An 8,600-nucleotide genomic window follows, 5' to 3' on the forward strand; every position below is an offset into this window, starting at 1 on the left:
AAAATTCCTCACTAAAGCCACATTGAAATTTCAGATGTTTAGTATCCTCTTTAGAGCAACAATTTATATCATGGCGTTTAAGCAAGATTTTAGCAATTGTATTCAATTTTTCTATCATAGCACTCATTACTTTACCAATTGTTGATTCTCTATAGTTATTGTAATATTCTATAAGCTCCAAGTAAGTTGTAGGTTCTCCCATAACAGCAGTTTTTTAATTTTTAGATTTTTCAAATTTTTATGGATTTTTGGGTATAAAATAAAACAAGACAAAAAGAAACTAAGCAAAAGTAAACTAGGAAAAAGTAAACTAAGCAAAACAAAATAAAATAAAACAGAGAGAGAGGTAGAGTGTACTCCCCAGGTGAACTTATGAGTAGAGCTATGCCTCCCCGGCAACGGCGCCAGAAAACAGTCTTGATGACCCACAAGTATAGGGGATCGCGGCAGTCTTCGAGGGAAGTAAAACCCAAATTTATTGATTCGACACAAGGGGAGGTAAAGAATACTTATAAGCCTTAACAATTGAGTTGTCAATTCAGCTGCACCTGGAAAAGCACTAGTAACAGGGGTGATGTGAAAGCAGCAGTAATATGAGAGCAATAATAATAGTAACACAGCAGCGGTAACAGTAATATGAGAGCAATGGCACCAGAAAATAGTTGATACTACTTCCAATGACATATAGAACGAGTATATGATGATGAGAGATGGACCGGGGTTCCCAGCGATCTACACTAGTGGTAACTCTCCAATAACAAGTGACAAGTGTTGGGTGAACAAATTACAGTTGGGCAATTGATAGGATTGATAAAGCATTAAGAAAGAACATCAATTCATTAATCATGTAGGCATGTTTTCCATATATAGTCGTACGTGCTCGCAATGAGAAACTTGCACAACATCTTTTGTCCTACCAGCCGGTGGCAGCCGGGCCTCTAGGAAATCTACTGGATATTAAGGTACTCCTTTTAATAGAGTACTGGAGCAAAGCATTAACACTTGGTGAAAACATGTGATCCTCACATCACCGCCATCCCCTCCGGTTGTCCCGATTTCTGTCACTTCGGGGCCTTTGGTTCCGGACAGCGACATGTGCATACAACTTGTAGATACAATCTAAGCAATAAGTATAGAGCTTAAATCTAAGATCATGCCACTCGGGCCCTAGTGACAAGCATTAAGAATAACAAGATTGCAGCAACAATAACTTCACAAACTTTATAGATAGACTAATCATAATGTATCATCCATCGGATCCCAACAAACACAACACCGATTACATCAGATGGATCTCAATCATGTAAGGCAACTCATGAGATCATTGTATTGAAGTACATGGGATAGAGAGTACCAACTAGCTACTGCTAGAACCCGTAGTCCATGGGGGAACTACTCACGGAGCATGATGGAGGCGGTGGCGTTGATGGAGATGGCTTCCGGGGGCACTTCCCCGTCCCGGCAGGGTGCCGGAACAGAGACTTCTGTCCCCCGAATTGGAGTTTCGCGATGGCGGCGGCGCCCCTGGAGTCTTTCTAGAGTTTCGTCAATTCGTACTGCGTTTTTAGGTCGAAAGGGGTTATATAGGCGAAGAGGCGGTGCAGGAGGGTCGACAGGGTGGCCTCCCCATAGGGGGCGCGGCCTGGGTATGGCCCACGCGGCCCACCCTTCTGGTGGCCCCCTGGCTCTCCTCCGACTCTCCATCAGTGTTCTGGATGCTTCCGGGAAAAATAGGATGTTTGGCGTTGATTTCGTCCAATTCCGAGAATATTGCCCGAATAGCCTTTCTGGAACCAAAAACAGCAGAAAACAGGAACTGGCACTGTGGCATCTTGTTAATAGGTTAGTTCCAGAAAACGCATAAAAACATTATAAAGTGCAAGCAAAACATGTAAGTATTGTCATAAAACAAGCATGGAACATCAGAAATTATGGATACGTTGGAGACGTATCAAGTACTCAACCATGTCCGCATAGTTCGCGAACCGTAGGGTGACACACTTAAGGTTTGATGTTGAAATGGTAGAACTTGAATATGGAATGGAGTTCGAAGATTTGTTCGAAGTCCCGGATGAGATCCCGGACATCACGAGGAGTTCCGGAATGGTCCGGAGAATAAGATTCATATATAGGAAGTCATTTTATGAGTTTGAAAATGATCCGGTGCATTTATGGAAGGTGCTAGAATGTTCTAGAATATTCCGGAAGAAAGTCACTTTGGAAGGCGGAGTCCCGAATGGACTCCACCACCATGGCCGGCCAACCCTAGGGGGTGGAGTCCCAGGTGGACTCCACCTATGGTGGCCGGCCACCCCCTCCCAAGGGAAGGTGGGAATCCCACCTCTAGTGGGAGTCCTAGCTTGGTAGGTTTCATGTGATATGGAAGGTTTTGGTTTGGGGTCTTATTCGAAGACTTGTAGACCAACTCTTGGGTGTTCCACCTATATAATGAGGGCCAAGGGGAGGGGGGCGGCCACCCTAAGACCACAAGGTGGCCGCACCCCCCTAGTGGCCGGCGCCCCCTCCCAAACCCTAGCCGCTCCCTCTCTCCTCCAACACTCCAGCACGCTTAGCGAAGCTCCGCCGGGTTTTCTCCACCACCACTGTCACCACGCCGTCGTGTTGCCGGATTCAAGAGGAGCTACTACTTCCGCTGCCCGCTGGAACGGGGAGGTGGACGTCGACTTCATCAACACCGAACGTGTGACCGAGTACGGAGGTGCTGCCCGATCGTGGCACCGTGATCAAGATCTTCTACGCACTTTTGCAAGCGGCAAGTGAACGTCTACCGCAACAACAAGAGCCTCATCTTGTAGGCTTTGGAAATCTTCAAGGGTGAGTCTCGATCATCTCGTCGTTGCTACCGTCTTCTAGATTGCATCTTGGCTTGGATTGCGTTCTCGCGGTAGGAAATTTTTTGTTTTCTATGCAACGAATCCCTATAGTGGTATCAGAGCCGTGTCTATGCATAGATGGTTGCACGAGTAGAACACAATGGTTTTGTGGGCGTTGATGCTCTTGTTGTCTTTAGTTTGAGTACTTTGCATCTTTGTGGCATAGTGGGATGAAGCGGCCCGGACTAACTTTACATGACCGCGTTCATGAGACTTGTTCCTCGTTCGACATGCAACTTGTATTGCATAAGAGGCTTTGCGGGTGTCTGTCTCTCCTACTATAGTGAAGATTCAATTTACTCTTCTATTGACAACATTAGTATCACCGTTGTGGTTCATGTTCGTAGGTTGATTAGATCTCTCTCGAAAACCCTAAACCACGTAAAATATGCAAACCAAATTAGAGACGTCTAAATTGTTTTTGCAGGGTTTGGTGATGTGATATGGCCATAATGTGATGATGAATATGTATGAGATGATCATTATTGTATTGTGGAAACCGGCAGGAGCCTTATGGTTGTCTTTAAATTTCATGTTGAGTAGTATTTCAAAGTAGTTGTAATAGTTGCTACATGAGGTGAACAACCATGAAGACGGCGCCATGGACCTTGACGCTACGCCGACGATGATGGAGATCATGCCCGAAGATGATGGAGATCATGTCCGTGCTTTGGAGATGAAGATCAAAGGCGCAAAGACAAAAGGGCCATATCATATCACATATGAATTGCATGTGATGTTAATCCTTTATGCATCTTATTTTGCTTAGAACGCGACGGTAGCATTATAAGATGATCCCTCACATTAATATCAAGATAATAAAGTGTTCTCCCCTCGAATGCACCGTTGCCAAAGTTCATCGTTTCAAAGCATCTCGTGATGATCGGATGTGATAGATTCAATGTTCATATACAACGGGTGTAAGCCATGTTGCACACGCGGAATACTTGGGTTTGCTTGACGAGCCTAGCATGTACAGACATGGCCTCGGGACAACAGAAACCGAAAGGTTGAAACACGAGTCATATGGATGATATGATCAACATGTTGATGTTCACCATTGAAGCTACATCATCTCACATGATGATCGGTTTTGGTGTAGTGGATTTGGATCGTGTACCACTTAACAACTATGAGGGATGTTGTATTAAGTGGGAGTTCATTAGTAATTAGATTAAAACATGAACTAATTATCATAAACATAGTCTATGTAGTATTTTGAATTAATTTTGTAGTATTGGCATCCATTTTTCTATCATGCGCTAGTCTTGTTATTGAGATAGAAATACTGTTAAAATCTGACAAGAAACTTTACGGACTGGTACCGTATTGTTAAAGAATCAAGAAGTGATTAAGTCCTATTGCAAACTTTTAATAAACCTCACATTGTTGATTCAAAGAGCTATGGTTTCAATTAGTACATAAAGTTATCTTGTCTCCGTGAAACTCGAAGTTCAAATCTGTTTGAAAAGTAAGGAGCTGAAAATTTAGTTTTCAGAAATAATCAAGGTATGAGATATATGTGATATCTAAGACCTTATTGCAAGATGATAGAATATAATTTGGTGAGACTACATAAACTCATAAGTTTTACGGGAATGTACGAAGGTTGAAGACGCAAGGAGTCTGATACGTCCAAAACGTATCTACTTTCCCGAACACTTTTGCTATTGTTTTGCCTCTAATTTGTGTATTTTGGATGCAACTAACACTGACTAACGCTGTTTTCAGCAGAACTGTTCTGGTGTCTCGTTTTTATGCAGAAATCCAACTTTCGGGAAAATCCTCGGAATTTATGCAGAAGGCCCTATTTTCCCAGAATACTGACGGAGCCAGAAGGACAATTAAGGTGGAGGCCCGAGGGCCCCACACCATAAGGCGGCGCGGCCTAGGGGGGGCCCGCGCGGCCCTATGCTGTGGCCCCCTCGGCCGGCCTCCGACGCCCTCCTTCGGACTACTTATCGGCCTCGACCTAAAAACGCACGGGGGAGAAGTCGAAGTCGCGAGAAACCCTCCAGAACGCCGCCACATCGCGAAACTCCGTCGCGGGAGCCAGAAGTCTCCGTTCTGGCACTCCGCCGGGACGGGGAATTGGAGGAGATCATCGCCATCATCACCGCCAACGCCTCTACATCAACCAGCCATGTTTCCCCCATCCATGTGTGAGTAATTCCCCCGCTGTAGGCCGAAGGGGATGGTAGGGATTGGATGAGATTGGTCATGTAATAGCATAAGATTGTTAGGGCATAGTGCCTAGTGTCCGTAATTGGTACTTTGATGATATTGTTGCAACTTGTTATGCTTAATGCTTGTCACTAGGGCCCGAGTGCCATGATCTCAGATCTGAACATGTTATTGTTTCATCATGATATTCATTGTTTTATGATCTTACCTGCAAGTTGTATACACATGTCGCTGTCCGGAACCAATGGCCCCGAAGTGACAGAAATCGGGACAACCGGAGGGAATGGTAGCGATGTGAGGATCACATGTGTTCACGGAGTGTTAATGCTTTGCTCCGGTACTCTATTAAAAGGAGTACCTTAATATCCAGTAGTTTCCCTTGAGGCCCGGCTGCCACCGGCTGGTAGGACAAAAGATGTTGTGCAAGTTTCTCATTGCGAGCACGTACGACTATAATTGGAACACATGCCTATTGATTGCTTTGTGCTTGGACACCGTTTTATTGTTATCTGCAAATGCCCTGCTATGATTGTTACATGAGTTTCTCTCATCCATGCAACGCCCGTCATCCATCCCCGTGCCTACAGTATTTTAATCCTGCTGTTTACTAAAATCACTACTGCTGTCTTTGTTACTCTGCTGCTGTTATTTCACTATCGCCATTGCTATAAAATCGTTACATTATCGATAAAGTCTTGCGAGCAAGTCTGTTTCAGTGCAGCTGAATTGACAACTCATCGTTAAGGCTTTCAAGTGTTCTTTGTCTCCCCTTGTGTCGAATCAATAAATTGGGTTTTACTTCCCTCGAAGACTGTTGCGATCCCCTATACTTGTGGGTCATCAAGACTATTTTCTGGCGCCGTTGCCGGGGAGCATAGCTTTATTTGGAAGTTCACTTGGATTAATATTGTTCGCTGCAAATTCTCCATCATGGGTAAACCTCGCGATTCTAAAGTCGCCATATTACCATCCACTACAAGAAAAGGTACAATTCTGAGTACCTCTGCTACACTTGATTCACCATCTGTGATTGATAAACTTGTTTCACCGCCACATGCTTCACATACGGGTACTTCTGCTGAATCTGAAGACTCTCATAATATTGATAATATTTCTGCTGTGCTTGATGATAGTGGTTCATTGGGATCTTTTCTAGATGCTACAATTGCTAGGTCTAGACAAATTGAAAATACTGAAACTCCTAATGAAAATGCTACTACACCTGTTAATTCACCTGAACTTGATTATTTTAGTGATGATCCTGATGAAGATTATGTGGAGCTTAATGATGATTTTATTGAAAAATGCAATGCTACTACTGATGCAAGAAAAATTAAAAAGTTGCTTGCAGAACATGCTGTTAGATATAAACTGTCTCCTGATCCTAAGTTTGCCACATCTCCTATAAACATTAAGGATAAAGATTATGATTTTTCTCTTGATCTATCTCATATAGCTATTGTTGAGAAAACACCCTTTTGTGGTACTGAAAAAGAAAGTGCTGTTGAACACATGATTGAGTTATCTACTCTAAGTAGCTTGTTTTCTGATGATGTCAAGATGCGTACTTACTTTGTTGCTAAAATCTTTCCATTCTCATTAAAGGATGACGCTAAAACTTGGTATAATAGTTTGCCACCTAATTCTATTAAAAGTCCAAAAGAATTGCTTGATGTTTTCTTCCGTAAATACTTTCCTGCTAGTGCTCAACATATTGCTTTGCAAGAGAATTTATAATTTTGACCAGGAAGATGGAGAGAAATTGCACGAGGCTTGGGCGAGATTTTGCTCTCTTATTAGAGCTCGGCCTGATCATGATTTGGAAAAGCATGATTTACTTGATATATTTTATAGTGGACTAACCATTGAGTCTAGGGCATACTTGGATAGTTGTGCTGGTTGTGTTTTCGGAAAAGAACTCCAGACGACGTTTGAAGAATTATTGGCTAAAATAGGCCGGAATCATGATGATTGGACTACGCCTGAACCAACTCCAACGCCAATATTAAAGAAGAGGGGTTTAATTAAATTAAATGATGAAGATATGAGGGAAGCCAAGAAGTCTCTCAAGGAGAAAGGTATTAAATCTGAAGATGTGAAGAATCTTCCTCCCATAGAAGATATATGTGAGATAATTCCCCCTTCATCCATGATTGAGGTAAACTCCCTTCAACGCTTTACTAGGGAAGATATTCCGTATTCGAAACCTCCTGCACAATGCTTAGATGAGTTTGATAATTATATTGTTAAGCAAGAAAATTTTAATATGAGAGTAGAGAATCATTTAATGGAAAATTCTCGAGCTATTAGTGAATTGCATGATATTGTAGAAAGAACCTCCAATGATGTTAAGATGCTTGTTAAACATTTTCATATGGTTCAAACTCAAATAGATCAACTCACTAAAGTGCAAAATGACTTGTTAGGGAATAATTCTAAAGAGAAACATGCTTATGAAGTAACAACTAGAGGTGGTGTCTCTACCCAGGATCCTCTATATCCTGAAGGGCATCCCAAAAGAATTGAACAAGATTCTCAACGCATTGAACCTAGTGCTCCTTCTAAGAAGAAAAAGAAGAAGAAACATAAAAATGTTGTAGAATCCTCTGAACCTGTTAATGATCCTAATAGTATTTCTATTTCTGATGCTGAAACTGAAAGTGGTAATGAACATGATAAAGATAATGATAAGAATAATGCTTCTGATAAAGAAGAGGTTGAAGAAGAACCTGAAAAGCATGCTAAAAATAAAAAGTACACTAAAGAAGATTTTATTGCTGAGAAACATGGTAATGAAAGAGAACCTTGGGTTCAAAAGCAAATGCCTTTTCCTGGTAAGAAACTGAAATCAAAGGAAGAAGAACACTATAATAAATTTTGTGATTGGATGAAACCTTTATTCTTGCAAATCCCTTAGACTGATGCTATTAAATTGCCTCCTTATTCAAAGTATATGAAAGATATTGTTACTAACAAAAGGAAAATTCCTAATGAGGAAATTTCCACTATGCTTGCTAATTACTCTTTCAATGGCAAAGTTCCAAAGAAGTTGGGTGACCCAGGTATACCTACTATTCCTTGTTCTATTAAGAATAATTATGTTAAAACTGCTCTATGTGACTTGGGAGCCGGTGTTAGTGTTATGCCTTTTTGTTGCGGTCAGAAACCCACCGGCGAGCAGCGACGGGCAACACAGGAGAGCCGGGAGCAACTTAGGGCTGCGGCTGGCCCTGGTCCCTCCGAGCGACGGCCCGCAAAGACTCCGGCACGCACGTCCGATGCTGGTGCAAGGGCGTGCCACCTGACCTATACCTGGTCAGGAAGGTGATGGAGATGCCTCGCTTAGTTTCCTGCATGGCATACACGTAAACATTAAATACGAGCCTCGATCGGCTCTCAGGTTGTCCTGTGAATCGGCTCAAGGAGCCGATCCACCCATGATTCGCACGAGGTGTACGAATATATGGTGGTCCTGCTTGATCAAGATAAAGCTAAAACGATCTACGACGATTTGGGGTTTTC

This window comes from Lolium perenne, chromosome 1 (genome assembly GCF_019359855.2).
Source record: "Lolium perenne isolate Kyuss_39 chromosome 1, Kyuss_2.0, whole genome shotgun sequence".
NCBI lineage: Eukaryota > Viridiplantae > Streptophyta > Magnoliopsida > Poales > Poaceae > Lolium > Lolium perenne.